Source organism: Callorhinus ursinus, unplaced genomic scaffold (assembly GCF_003265705.2).
Source record: "Callorhinus ursinus isolate GAN/ISIS: 27379988/994484 unplaced genomic scaffold, GSC_fseal_2.0 scaffold12, whole genome shotgun sequence".
In the NCBI taxonomy this organism is placed as follows: domain Eukaryota; kingdom Metazoa; phylum Chordata; class Mammalia; order Carnivora; family Otariidae; genus Callorhinus; species Callorhinus ursinus.
Window position 1 is genome coordinate 37,053,647 of NW_027397074.1, and position 16,351 is coordinate 37,069,997.

Consider the following 16,351-nt stretch of genomic DNA (forward strand, 5'->3'; position numbering starts at 1 on the left):
TTCAATTAAATTAAAATTGTTTTCCAACTCCCATTTTACTCAGTAATTTTCATAAAACCTCTACTGAGCAAGCTAAAATAAAATGTTATTGCCTTTTCGTGGACACAAAAAATAGAAGCCTAATGAGGTGGAAGATAAAATAACCAAATAGCTCAAGGACAATCATTCAACCATGTAATACCATTTAACTAAAGTCTGATCCTTTTGTGAATATTACTAAAATATAGAATAGCTGGTCAATGTCATAAACTATTTATCAGAAGAAAATGACTATGCTGTTTGTGATTTCCTTTTAGACCTTTTTCTTCCCCTTAGTTCTAAGTAATAATGAATAATTATTAGAATTTCAAATGGTGCACTAAAGTAAGCAGAACAAAGTAGGTTATTTTCATCAATTTTAATTTTGTTCAAGCATTATGCTAGGCTCTAAAGATCCAAAAATCAATTAAGAGATAGGTCTTTTCCTCCAGGCAAAAGGCAATAAAGGCAGGATAGTTTGATGGTTATGATTTGCAATCATGGAGTCAGACACATCTGACATGGGATTCTGACTCTGGCACTTGATGGCAGAGTGATCTTAGACAAGACGCTCAGGAGTCTCAGACGAGTGTCAAATTCCCCATTTGTGCTACAGCCTGTATCACGTGACAGATGGTAGGGGCAGGGCAATACATCCAAGAATGCACTTGCAATGGTTCTCACTTTGGCTTTTCTATTCATTAGACCTTAAAAATGATCTTATCCTAAGATCCTTTATTTGCAAAGTAGGAATAATAATAGCATGTATGCCAAAGATTATTATGAAAACTAACAGAGAAAATGAATGTAAAACACTTAGCACAGTGTTTTCTTTATCAGTTTGCTAGGGCTGTCATAATAAAATTCCATTGACTGGGTGGCTTAAACAACATTAATTTCTCACAATTCTAGAGACGAGGAGTCCAAAATGAAGGTGTTGACGGGCTGGTTCCTTCGGAAGCCTCTGTCCTTGGCTCGCTCACCCAGAGTCTTCATGGACTCCTCCCTTTGTGTCAGCATCACACTCACCTCTTCTTATTAGGGCATCAATTATACTGAATGAGGGCTTACCCCAATGACTTCACTTAAATTCCATTACCTCTTTAAAGGCTCTTTAAATACAGTGACATGATGAGATACTGGGGGTTAAGACTTCAACATATGAACTGGGGACTAGGATGTAGGAGACAGAATTCAATGCACAAAACTAGCCTAAAAGAAACACTAAATTGTTGTTATTATTATAACAGTTAATCAAATAACTTATTAATATCAAAAGGAAGTAAGTTACCAATACTGATTTAAGAGTAGGCTGGTTTTATATATTTTATTTCACAAATGGGCATTTTAATCATAATGATGTTAAGTGTTATCTGCTACATTATGTCATTTAGGATTATTCTAATTACAAGCTTCTGGTAGTTTCCACATTGATTAAAATATTAATATGGTCAATGTACAGGGTTCAGTCCATATTTAGGCCAATGGCTTCATTTTGTTCCATGGTTGCAGAATGGACCCCAACCCTGGTTAGTCACATTATAAATAAAAGCCATTATTTCATAATGGGAACAGGGCAGGAGGGTGTGCATGGATCAGCAGAAATCTATCATCATGACCAGAAAAACAACCCAGGGTGCATGCCCTCCTCTAAATGAATAAATGATTTCTTATCAGATCTTTTTTTTTTACAGTGAAATGCAAAAATGCTTAAGAAATAACAATTCTCTCCCAAAGGAGCAATGAGTGGAAAAAGAGATTTTACTTTGACTTTCCCTTTTTAAAGCACTTAAGCTAGTAAAATGAAATTACTGGCATCTATAGGAACATATAATGGCCAGCCACTTACTTTACTCCTCACTCTTATAATTTCCTTAGAAGATATTGAAACAACGTACCCTGAGGGATTAAGGGGGGGGGAAAGGCTCAATTATATTTTCAGATATGGATACACACTTTATTTTGTACCAATAAAAGTGTCAAGAATCCAGCTCCATTTTGAAAATGATTCACTATATAATAGATATAGATGATAGACTTAATGTGTATTCATTAGCCTACCCTCAAGGTTCTCAAATTACTATATGTGTAGCCACTGACATTTACATGGAACTTCAGATGATAGAGAAAAGAAAAAGAATTTTAAGATTTTTATTTATTTGAGAGAGAGAAAGAGAGCAACAGAGGGAAGAAGCAGGTTCAACCCTGAGCAGGGAGTCCGATGTGGGGCTCTATTCCAGGACCCTGGGATCATGACCTGAGCTGAGGGAAGGCAGATGCTTAACCAACTGAGCCACCCAAGTGCCCCAAGAAAAGAAAATTTTAAAGGAATGATTCTCTTTCTTTCTATCAAAAATAAACTAAATACTTACATTAATCTCTTCTGTCTCCATATACTTTTTCAAGAAGCCATATTAAAGAAAAACAGAGGTAGCACTTGTAAAACATGCCCTACTGAGATGTTCTTAACTTGGTTCGGCCACCAGCAGAAAGTAACTGAGGGAAATTTGTGCAGGCTACAGTTATATTGAAAGTAATATTTTATATTTTTATGTTTCTTACTTTCAGTACTTGGAAATCTCCAGTGATTTGGATCACTATACAGAATTACTTGAGGTATGCTTGTTCTTCTCTAGCCAAAACAAAAAAGAAGTCACTAAAGTGGGATACTAGGCAAATACCCTAAGGGCTTCTCGAACTCAAAATCTGTTTGGGCCACAGAGAAACAATTACAAGTCCTCATCCTCATAGTGAACAGTAACCCTTAGAGTTGTTTCCAAACATACTCAATTCTGCAATGCATCTAGACTCAAATAACCTTGAAATTTTCCCAGCTGGACAAGTACATCAGAGATTAGGAAATAACTAAGTTATACCACCACTTCATATTAAGTGAGGGATGCCTAGCAAGACAGGACTTCTAGGCAAATTGCATTTGCCTCTACATTGTTAAAGCAACTTTTAAAGATTTCTAACATATTACAAGCTTACATAACAAGAAAATGTATTTTTTTAACTTTTTTTTTTTTAAGATTTTCTTTATTTGTCAGAGAGACAGAGACAGAGAGAGCCCAAGCAGGGCGAGAGGCAGGCAGAGAGAGAAGCAGGCTCCCCGCCGAGCAAGGAGCCCAACGCGGCACTGGATCCCAGGACTGCAGGATCATGACCTGAGCTGAAGGCAAATGCTTAACTGACTGAGCCACCCAGGTGTCCCAAGAAAATGTATTTTTTTTTAAAGGTCATGAGCAACTGTAGAAACTCTACAGATACAAGGTTAACCACAGTCCCTGCCCAGTGACATATCTCCATATTTAGCATAAATATAGAGTTTTAGGTTTTTGCATCAGCCATAATAGCTATTATTTTTAATTCTTATCATTTGCTAACTTCTTTAAGAAAATAATCTCTTTGTTACAAGGTTGCAAGCAGGTAAGGAAATGGAAGCTCAGAGAGATGAGATAACTAGTCTAAGGCACTACATTTAATAAATGGCAGAGCAAGGATTCATACCCCAGCCTGTGCTGTTTCTGCTGTGCTCAAATGACAATGCTACTTTCATCTTCAACTTTCTCAAGAGAAAACCTGAATAAAGACACAGAGGTTTGAAAAGTTAGTGTTGGGACTGGGGTCTGCTTTAGCACATAGGTTGAGTTATGCATACATTTCATAACTTTAAATATAGCTATAATTACAAGATACATATTTTTGAAAGATATTTTTATAGGGAAATTAGCATTTTGCTGGTTCCATTTGATATTATATTTCTTTCTAGTTTACTAATACTGGTTTATTATATCGAAAGATGTTCTCCTTATAAGAAATTACAAAGAAAATTTGAATATGTGCTCCATAAACTTATCCCTTATTTCTTAGAATCAAAAGATTTTTTAAAATTAATTAATTAATTATTTTAAAAATATAATTGACATATAACATTAGGTAAGTACTAGGTATACAGTATGTTGATTTGATACATGTTATATATGTTGCAATATGATTACCTCCACTGTGTTAGTTAACATCTGTATCATGTCACATTATCATTTCTTTTTTGTAGTGGGAACAATTGAGATTTAGTCTTTTAATAAGTTTGAAGTTTCTAAAACAGTATTGTTGTCTATAATCACTATGCTGCACATTAGGTCTCCAGGACTTCTTTATCTATTAAGTTGAAAGTTTGTACCTTAACTAAATTTCCCCCAATCCTCCACCCTCCCAGCCCCTGGTGACCACCATTCTGCTTTCCATTTTCACAAGTTGGGCTTTTTTAGATTCCACAGGTAAGTGTGGTACAGAATTTGTCTCTCTCTGACTAATCTCACTTAGCATAATTCCCCCAAGATCAATCCATATTGTTCCAAATGGCACAATTTCTCTTTATAATGGCTGAATAATATTCCATTGTGTTTATATGCCATCCATTGACAGACACTTAGGTTGTTTGCTTTTACTGGCTACTGTGAATGATGCTGCAATAAACATAGAAGTGCATATATGTCTTCAATACCTTGTTTTCATTTCCTTTGGATGTATACTCAGAAGTGGAATTGCACGATCATATGGTAATTCTATTTTTAATTATTTTGGAAAACCTCAACTGTTTGTTTGTTTTTTAATTTTATTTTATTATGATATGTTAGTCACCATACATCATTAGTTTTTGATGTAGTGATCCATGCTTCATTGTTTTCATATAACACCCAGTGCTCCATGCAATATGTGCCTTCTTTTTTTACTTTTTTATTATTATGTTAATCTCATACATTACATTAGGTTTTTTAATTTTTTATTGTTATGTTAATCACCATATATTACATCATTAGTTTTTGATGTAGTGTTCCATGATTCATTGCTTGCATATAACACTGAGTGCTCCATGCAGTATGTGCCCTCTTTAATACCCATCACCAGGCTAACCCATCCCTCCACCTCCCTCCCCTCTAGAACCCTCAGTTTGTATCTCAGGGTCCATAGTCTCTCGTGGTTCATCTCCCCCTCCGATTTCCCCCCTTCATTCTTCCCTTCCTGCTATCTTCTTCTTCTTCTTCTTTTTTTTTTAACATATAATGTATTATTTGTTTCAGAGGCACAAGTCTGTGATTCAACAGTCTTACACAATTCACAGTGCTCACCATAGCACATACCCTCTCCAGGGAGGGAATCAAAAGTTTCCTTCAGAGCAGGCTCTTTTGTTTTCTTTCCTTCACTCCCACATTTGTTCAGTGTTTTCTATTTTGATAGTTCTTTGATTATGTACTATCAGGTATCGGGTGGCTAGAAGAAAAGGAGCCTAATGACATTTCATACCTAGCTACTCTGTGACTTAGCTTGTATTTATTTTAAGTACATACAAGGGAAAAGCAATGATTGTCTGTTTACAAGCTATAGGTAAACTAAAATTTAAATATTGAAAACAATGGAAGTAAATGCTTAAAACTTTAGGTAGATCTACTTTTAAAAACATATAATGTGCTTTCTATAATACTTAGAAACAAGATTAACATAAAAATAACTAAGTCAAAATGGGGATTATGCTAGAACACAGTTAATATAGTTATGAAGTTTGAATAAATTAATCCAAGAATATATTTTGATAAAATTAAAGCAGAATTTATTATTTAGTAACAGGTACTCCTGAGAAATCAAAAATATATCGCAATGTTATCAAGAAAATACACTTTGAAATTAAGCCAGTTACTAAGAATTTTCACAATACCTGTTTACCTTATTTTTTAAATTCCCAAGTAAACTTTTATCCCTTTTTCAGATATAAAGAAGAGGTACTGAAATTTACAGTTATGACAACAAAGCAAAAATGCAAGAAATGAGACATATAGACCAATGAAATAAAGAACCCAGACTTCCAGCATCCAAAACTGTGACAAAATTAATTTCTGTTGTTTAAGCCAATCAGTCTCTGGTTAATTTTGTTATGGTAGACCAAACCAACTAATATAGGTTCCAAAACCAAAGAACAGTCTCTTCAACAAATGGTGCTGGAAAAATTGGATAACCACATGCAAAATAATGAGATTGTACCTTTATATTACACCATATACAAAAAGTAATGCAAAATGGATCAAAGACCTAAACAGAAATCCTAAAACTATAAAACTCTTATAAGAAAATATAAGGGGAAAGCTTCATGACATTGGATTTGTGAAGGATGTCCTGGATATGACACCAAAAGCATAGGATACAAAAGTAAAAATAGATAAATTATACTATATCATATTTAAAAACTTCTGTTCATCAAAGGACACAAATCAACAGAATGAAAAAGCAACCTACAGAATGAGAGAAACTATTTGGAAATCATGTATCTGATAAGGGGTTAATATCTGTAACATATAAAGAACTCCTACAGCACAACACCAACAAAATAACATGGTTGAATAAAGGGCAAAGGGCTTAAATAGACATTTCTCCAAATATGATATATTAATAGCTAACAAACATATGGAAAGATGATATATTAATAGCTAACAAACACTAATCATTAGTTAAATGCAAATCAAAACCATAATTTGATTTCACCTCAGACCCGTTAAAAAAACAAATAAAAAATAACAAGTATGGGCAAGGGTGCACAGAAACTGGAACCCTTATGAACTGTTGGTAGGAATATAAAATGGTATAGCTGCTATGGAAAACAGTATGTCAGTGCCTCAGAAGTCAGAATTATCATAATCCAGCAATTCCACTGTCTCAATGTATACCCAAAATAATTAAAAGCAGAATCTCACAGAGATATTTGCATGCCCATGTTCATAGCATCACTATTCATAACAGCCAATAGGTAAAAGCAACCCTAGTGTCCCGTGACAGATGAATAGATAAATAAAATGTGGTCTGCAATGGAATATTACTCAGACTTTAAAAAGAAGGAAATTCTGATACATGTTATAATATGGATGAAACTTTACTTATGCCAAGTAAAATAAACCAGTCACAAAAGAGAAATACCAGGTCATTCCATTTAAATGAGCTATCTAGTGTAGCCAACTTCATAAAGATAGAAAGCAGAATGCTGGGAGGGAGGGAAATGGAGAATTGTTCTTTAATTCAGTTTTGTAAGATGAGAAAGTTCTGGAGATTGACTGCATAACAATGTAATTATATTTAACATTACTGCCCTTAAAAATGGTTAAGATGGTAAATTTTATGTTGTCTATTTTTATAACAAAAAAACAAGAAATCCACAATATCTTAGTTCTAAGAGTAAAGTTAACATCTGCCTCAAAAATGTTCTAGAAAAAGCACATGAAAGAGAGGAAAATCTGTAAAAGTAGCCACTCGGTGAAACGGTCAGTGTTTAATATTCCAAAGATGGATTAATCAATCCCATTTTTATATAACATAAGTTTAAAATACTGGGAAATACTTCTTTGCCTTGGTTGGAGGAGAAGAGAGAGAGAGAGAGAATTTAGACAAGATACAAAAGTTCTTTCAGGACTTAAAGTCAGCAAGTGTTAGCCTCTCTCTCTCCCTCTCTTTTTTTTCCTAAGATATTTCACAAAAGTGTGATGTCACACAGACCTTATTGAGCCAAATAACTGTGGGGTCCCATGGTGACCTTAACATTTGAATTCACACTCCTACTCAATGGTTGGCTTTTTTCAGAACAAAAGCTTTTTAACATATTTGCTGCAAAGCACAGCAAGATTTCAGGAAAAGAATATGTGACAGTGGAGGAGGATGCCTACGCAGAAAAATTAATATGGCAACTTACAGAAGAAACACACACACATGCACACACAGAGGTGGCTTTGGCTATAATATAAATCATGTATCACTAATTTCCAAAGAACAATGGACAATATATGATTTGCAAATACTAGGCTCTTTGTTTCATATAACACCAAACAAGGGTCACCATTTTGCATGTGAATATAGACATGTGATCATTTTTCCTTGGTCTGAAGATAGTGCTGCTGGTAGGTCAAGGGAAAGGATTGGAAACAATGATAAACCCAAGAGGAATTTAACCTTGAGAAGGTAGGAGAGTAATGTACTCTGTTTCTTTTCTTTTATCCAATTCTTTCTTAGAAAAGTGTTCTCACCATCACTTACAGAGTTCAAAAGCCTCTACTGGATTTTTTGAAAGCTTACTATGTGCTGTGTCAAAGTAGCACCCTAATATCATGGCTACTCATGGTATATTCTGGAATCTGGCTCTCAGAGAATTTCTGATACCTAAGGAAGTAAACAGGAACGTAAATAACCATAAAACTAAAGTGTTGCAAACTAGTCAGCTGGCCTATCTAATAAATGTCCAGTTCTTTTTGGAGACCTCTAATATTTAGAGGAAGAAACAGAAACAATAGTCCCCAACCCTATGCCTCATTTCCAAGGGATCTCTTTCAATAAAAGAAATCTCAGACCACCAAATGCAAAGACATTTATTAGTAAGCCAATGTGACCTGTCTGAAGTGCAAATTTCCTCTCTCTGACCTAAAAAATAGCCAGCAGCCTTTTGCACAGAATGCCCACTTCAAAGGGTACTCAATATTGGATCCTGTAGTCTGATCCCCATCACTGGGGTGAGGAGTCTGCAGGCCCACCAGAGTGCAAACCTGGCGTTCTGCTTCACTGACACACACTGCTAGGCTGGGTGTCTTCTCCTATATATTAGTTCAGGCCAAGGTGGTGGGTCCTGTATCACCATTCCAATCACCCTCATAATTTAAATCCCATTCATTTCAATTGCATCAATAACACCATTTTATTAATTAACTAACCCTAAGTCATTTATGTAGAATAAGGAAGTCTCTATAAATAACCTTACCTGAGGTATCAACTATAGGTAACTTGTACTTATCCTGTAATATAGTATTTAGGGTAAATTTTCTCACAGAGAGTATAACCAGAGGAGATAGCACTGGAGCGGAGATTGAATTAAAACTTAATTGAAGACTCTCTAATTCCTAAGTCCTCAAGTTTTAAGAAAAATAAGAAAAGAAAAGGAGAGGAAAGGAGGGGAGGGGAAGGGATGGAAGGGGGGAAGAAAAGATGATTCTTGCCCTCCATGATTTTACTATCTACTCATGAAGGAGAACCAGGATGATTGTTTCATTTGGGTAGGTGGGTAGAGTGGGTGCATATGGGAAAATATTTCAAGCTAAGGTAACAAATTTCTATAGAAGCCTTGATGCAGCTTCTTTGTAAGTAATCAACATATATTCGATAATTAAACAAGAATAACTGAAAATTTTAGGAAAACTTTTTCTTTCCTTCTTCCCTCCCTCCCTTTCTTCCCACTTTTAATTAGAAAAGTAACCATGGCCATCAACAGATAGATATTCAAGTAAAAGCTGAGACGAGAAAGCAGTAGAATCTCAGATTGACCTGTAGGAATCTGATCTGTGACTCTACATGGACAGGAATTTTTTCTCACAGACACTTTCTCTTCTACACAGTGGCCAGATCCAGTGCTCTTTCATCAAATCCTAAAATGGTCTCCATTTGGTACTCAAGTGGTGACAGGTCAGTACAACAATGGGAAAAGCAAGCCATATCTGCTATCAAGGGAGATCTGATCACCTTCCCGGCCAAAATATTGACGATGCTTAAAAATATAAGAAAAAAATAGAAATAGAATGTTTTCATAGCTATCATCTGCTTGTGAAATACAGGAATAGATTTTTTGTTAAGTCAGGAGATGAAATTATCTACTTTAAAACCTAAGTGACAAGCAGATGGAAGTATAATTCTTCTTTTAACCCCCAAACAGCTGACTCATCACCTTAAGGGTACAGTGATATCAGCTTGTAATAGAGCTACCCACTAACACAGAAATTAGTAAGAAATAATGACTTTGCAAAGGAAGTGAAATTACAAATAAAAAGGATTAGGTCTAAACTTTCATTTCTAGCGGCATTGGATATCCTGAACTACTCTCTAGATAAAATCAACTAAAATGGTAAATATATATGTATAGTTTTAATTTTAAAGATTTGCTCAGTTAAAAACTAAGAAACCAACAAAAGAACTTGTGGAGCCCCGCACGGCTGCATAGGAAATGGGAGACAAGCCAGCCTAAGGAATTCTTTTTCCTATGAGAGCTTCTGCCCAACCGTGGACACCTGAGATCTCTCTAAAGTTGCATAGCATACAGGGGGACTGGTGATAATAATATTTAGCACTTGTTCGAAGTGAGAAATCTAGTAAGATTTCTTATCAGCAGTATAAAGGTGAAGAAGAAATAAAACCTGCTATGCATAAGGAGGTAACAAGGAAATTCATTTGTCTCAAGCCAGGACATAGATGAGGATATAGTGGGGGTGGGAGGGAGCAGAGACTCCCTCCAGAGAATTCATAACCACAAAGTTGCCCTCATGGATTTACAGTTGAATTATTAATGCCTCTGTTGTCTGAAAAAGCTTTGATAGAGAATAAAATTTAAAGAACTTAATTAAATGCTAAGGTGACTGAAAGAAGCAAATGAAAATCTAAGGGGAGAATTGGTAAAATGAAGGATAAATTCAAAGAAATTATCCAGAATATAGTAAAGAGAAAGACAACTATGGTAAATAAAAATGAGAAATTAAGATGGTATATATTTGGGAGACTGGGTGTCTCAATTGTTTGAGTGACTGACTCTTGATTTCTACTCAGTTTATGATCTCATGGGTCATGAAATTGAGACCACGTTGGCCTCCACACTCAAGGCAGAGTCTGCTTGAGATTCTCTCTCCCCCTTCTGCCCCTCCACTTGCATGAGCTCTCTCTGAAATTAATAAATAAAATCCTAAAAAAAGAAGATGGTACATATCTAAGAGCTCCAAAGAAAATAATAGAACTTGGAAGAGACGATATTAAAGGAGGTAAAGGTGAAACACATAATTATGAGAAGAGAAACAGCAATTATGAATTCAAACTCCAGGTGCAATTCCAAAAATTATTAAATTTAATCAATAAAAATTAAAAGCTTTTGCACAGACCAAAAAAAAAAAAAAAGGAAAGTGTAAAAGCAGTAAGTAGCAAGAAAGAAGGTAGGGAGAAAGAGAAAAGCTGAGGCAAATGGACAGTCCTAATAAAATGATAAAACCAATCAAAAGATTATCAGTGATCATTTTAAACCTAAACTAATTATTCATTAAAAACAAAGTTCAAGTGGCGCCTGGGTGGCTCAGTTGTTAAGCGTCTGCCTTCGGCTCAGGTCATGATCCCAGGGTCCTGGGATCTAGCCCCGCATCGGGCTCCCTGCTCCGCGGGAAGCCTGCTTCTCCCTCTCCCACTCCCCCTGCTTGTGTTCCCTCTCTCGCTGTGTCTCTGTTAAATAAATAATTAAATCTTAAAAAAAAAAAGTTAAAAAAAAAACCCAAATCCAAAGTTCATTGCACTAAATTAAAAAAAATACTTAAAGTCCTGTTAATTTGTTTATGTGACCAATATATCATAAAGAAACAAAATATTGAAGGCCAAAAGAAGAGAAAAGATATCAACCAAGCAAATACTAAGCAAGAGAAAGCTGGAGTAAGCATATTAAAATCAGATAAAATAAATACAAAGGCAAAAAATTATTAAAGATAGTCACTACAAAATTGAACATTGAATTTGAAAAGTCTAACAATTTTTAATTTGTATGTACCTAGTGACATAACTTTAAAGAAAAATTAACAGAAGCATAAGAAGAATTGATAAATTATTCATCACTATGTGATATATTACTATATCTCTCTCAGTAAACAATATATCCAGTAGGAAAGAAATAAAGAGACTTGAAAACAAGTTGATCTAATCATATTGAATGTTCCACCCAACAAGTGAAGACTGCATGTCTTCTTCAAACACATTGAGTTTCTGAGGCTTCCTAATAATTTTAAAGATTGACATCATATAAACCATATTCTCCAACAAAATCCAAGAGTAAGAAGCCAATGACCAAACTGCATCTAGAAAACGATATGTCGTGACATTTTAAAATGCACTTCCAAATGATTTGTTGATCAAAGAAGGAATAATAAACATAAAATACTTAGAACTAAACAATATTTAAAATACTATGTATCTAAAATAAGACATGTAGAAGACTTCTGCTTTTGGGAAGATGGAACAGATGTACTTTTCCCTAATCCTCCTACCAAGCACAGTTAAGATCCCAGGACATTATATATGAAATAAACATAAGACTCCAAAGGCAGTCTGGCCAGGAACCCCAGAACACAAGAAACAATACTATGAGTTCTCTGGGTTTTCTTTTTGCTACATGCATGGCAGACTGAATATTGGGTAACTGACAATTAGGAAATGGCAATGGGCACAGACCAAAAAGGCCCAACAAAAGCCTTCTCCCTCAAGTTAAAAGACAAGGAAAAAGACAAGATACACCTAGATACCTAGCAAGTCAGAAAACTTTTAGGCATACCACATTAAAAACTGTGGCTCCACCCCCACAACCACCAGCAAAGGCTGAGGAGAGAGCCTACAGTCCTGCCAAGTTGTAACAAGGTATCATTCTAAACAAACACTTCTACCCAACCTGTACTGGGCTGGTGTCACAGAAGACCAAGTTGGGAGCCAGGATGTTCATCTTCCCCCTCCGGGGTGTCCTTGAACTGAATTAAAATGAAAATACATCCTGTCTAAATTTGTAGGACACAGCTAATACAGTGCTGAAAGGGAAATTTATAGAATTAAATGCTATGTTAAAATGAGGAAAAGTCTTACATCAACAATCTAAACTCCCACCTTAAGAATCTAGAAAAAGAAGAGTAAAATAAACACAAAGCAAATAGAATTAATAAATCAATGAAACAAAATGTGGTTCTTGAAAAGATTAATAAAATTGACAAGCTTGCAGGGGCACTGGATGGCTCAGTTGATTAAGCATCTGCCTTCAGCTCAGGTCCTGATCTCAGGATCCTGGGATCAAGCCCTGTATTGGGCTCCATGTTCAGCGGGGAGCCTGCTTCTCCCTTTCCCTCTGCCACTCCCTCTGCTTGTGCTCTCTCGCTCACTCTCTCTCAAATAAATAAATAAAATCTTTAAAAAAAAAAAAGATTACCAAAAATCTGTGGCTTCTGGTTTAGGGACACTTTTAAGATTTCTCCCATCCTCACTCCAAGAGAAGCCAACTTCCATGTTGTGAAATGGCCAATGAAGAGGCTTAATGATTACACCTCATGAATCTTACTTGTGTTAAAGATTAGATACCTTAATATTTTATTACAATCACAACTTCTTCAGAAAGGCCTTCTCATCGTTTCTCGGCCTTTTGGCTAAGATCAAGTGTAGTATCTGTTCTTATCAGAAAGGCCTTCTCTAAATCTCCAAGACAATTCTTCCTTGTTATATTCCTTCATAGTACCATGAACCTCCCCCTTCTTAACACTTAACCACACTGCAATTATACATTTATCTGTGTAATTTGTATATTAAGGACCACCTTTCCATGCACTATAGGTTCTGTGAGAATAAAGGCCCTGTCTCTCTCTCTTTTAATTATTTTATTTCACTTTATTTCATTTTCTCATTAGCACTAGCACATGATCCACATAAGGCTCTAAATAAACTTTTGTTAAATGAATGACTGAGACTTCTACTGTAAATATTTTAGAAGACATTTTTAAATTTCTTAATAATATCATTAAGGTGACAAATTATTTATTATTCAAATCAAAACAGTACTGAACAGGTAGAAGGGGTAGGACAACAAACATAATTTGATATGATGTGTCACCAACAAGAATCTTTAAAAATAAACTAGAGAACATATTTTCATATGAATAATTATTTTAATATCATTAGTAACTTCATTATATTAAACAGAATAGTTGAGGTGTATGGATGCATTCTATATACAATTATAGTTTTATTTTCTATTGTATCTATTAACAATATGTGATAACAAATTTTATTTTTAGTAGAACATTTCATCTCTATTTAATATAAAATCCAATATGAATTAGTAAATGAAAAGACTTAAGTTGCACCCATTCAAACACATTGCTTTTTCTCTAATGAAAATTTGCATAGTAGTAACATTTTCTTATTTCATTCTGAATTAACTGATGGAAGCCACCCCAAGCAGATCAGAGTCTAACTTATTTTATAGATTTCTAGAGATTTCACAAAATTGCGCTACTATATACTATTATAAAATGTATTTGATTAAAAATAAGTATATAATTAAAATACAGTTTTTTATATGTGCAACTTCTGACATTTTTCTTATGTTTTGTCACTTTTTATGCTTTTGTTGACTTATTTCCCAACTTTAATACAATCATGCCTAACATTACAAAATCTCCATAAGGATTTCATTCTTGTATATGGAAAATAATTCCTTTTTTTTAAAAGAAATTTCATATTATCTCTTTGTTTACTTTTTTAGATTCTTCACCAAAGCAAGTTATAGTACCATAGAAGTGATTACATAGTAACATTAGCTAAAATGGTTAATGTTATAGAGAATAATGAAGTGTTTGTGGCTGTTAGGAACTGAAATGTCTGTGTCTCCCTCTCCCCACACACAAATTCATATGTTGAAGCCCTAACTTCCCATGTGATGGGGTGGCCTTTGAGAGGAGGTAGGACCTTTGAGAGACAATTACATCATGATGGTAGAGCCCTCATCAATGGGATTAGTGCCTTTATAGAAAGAAACACAGGAGCTTGCGCCTGCTCTCTGCCATATAATGGTAGCAAGAAAGTGTCTGAATATGGTAGCACTTTTATCTTGGACTTTCTGGCCTCCAGAATTGTGAAAAATAAATGTTTGTTGTTTAAACCATCCAGTCTATAGTTTTTTGTTCAGCAATCTGAACTGACTGAGACAGGAACCACAGACACAAGAAGTTATATGCTATTCTTATAATAGCTGTTACTAAAAGAATACCAACTATCTGCTAGGCCCTTAAGTTAACACATTTAATTCTTATAGCAACCCTATTTTAAGGACAATCGATATTTTGCCCATCCTTTCACTGAGAAACTTTTTGATATTTACCTTTCTTAAGGTCACAATGCAATTGTAGAATCAAAATGTGATTTTGATCAAATTCTGGCAACAACAAAGCCTTTTTCACTTTACCTGGGTAACTTATGATCATTATGCCCCTGACCCAAACCAGGTTTTCTCAACCTTTTATAACCAATGCCCTCATTTGATAAACAAAGATCTCATTTCCTGCTTGATTATACATTGAATACCATGCATGACTAAAAGCAAGTCAAAGCAATGAGGAACACACTGAGGGTGTTTTCACACTACTAAGCCACCCACCCAACATACCCCGAACATTCTGATACATGTCCTTTTGCCCCCATTCCTCTCAACCCTATCCCTCTACATGGAAAACACAACCCTAAACTGTACTTTTCATTAAACTTTTGTATGGTCAATTTATAATGATACATATATAATTGCCTATTCTTATGTTTATTACAGTAAAATTATTTTTAAGAAACCTGTACCTTTAGGACTTTTCAGAATAGTTCATCAAGTTTCTTGCCAGTTCTTGTCAATTTTTAAATAAAATACAAATCCATTGACATAGTTCAAAAGAGGTTCTATTTGTTGGGCTATAAATTTATTCCCAAATCTGAGAAATATTCTAAAAGTCAACAGACCTTCAACCCTAAATAACTGCATTCAGTAAACTATCAAAGGGTAAATATGTTTTTATTTCTAGAATTGGAAATCAGAATTTATTTCTAGAATTCTGATAATCCCAAATGCTACAAAACTGTCTGCTATGACAAAGCAGGAGTGAAAGCTAAAGCAGTTTAAAGAAAGTTATTGCACTTAATGGTTGGTAAAAGCCATCAAAAGAAGGCATGAATAGAAGTAAATAGTATTTATAAAGCTTTTAGAAGTGGAAATGGTTTTCTTGCTAAATTTGAAACATAGCTTTAGAACTGGGAAATGTCAGGGTTTCAAATAATACCATTTCCATGATCCTGGGCAATACTATTCTAAGTTATTATTAGAGCTAAGATTTATTGAACACTTAACAGGGGCCAAACACTGTGCTAAGTGCTTTACAATTATTATTTCACTTGAAACACACAGTAATTCTATGAAGAAGGTACTGTTATTCTCTTCATTTTGTAGTTAAAGAAGCCAAGGTTTAGAAAGGTTAAGTAATTTACCCCAAGCACATTGTTAAAAAGCAGCCAAGACTGATTCAAACCCAGATTGATCTGACTCCAGAGCTTAAACTCTTAATAAACAAGTTTTCATGGGCTTCACATTCTTCATATGGAAAATCAAAAAATCTGAAGGAGATTATCTGTAATATTCCTGCTCTAATGATCAATGAATTTCAAGATCTCTCTCTGCATTTCTCTAAGTGATTTAATCATTTTATGTATCCAATTAACCTAA

General features: G+C 34.7%; 1 pseudogene; it reads left to right on the plus strand.

Annotated features, from left to right (window-relative positions):
* Positions 1-13,221: 13,221 nt before the first annotated feature.
* Positions 13,222-13,341, plus strand: LOC112825344 (U2 spliceosomal RNA; annotated as a pseudogene).
* Positions 13,342-16,351: the final 3,010 nt, after the last annotated feature.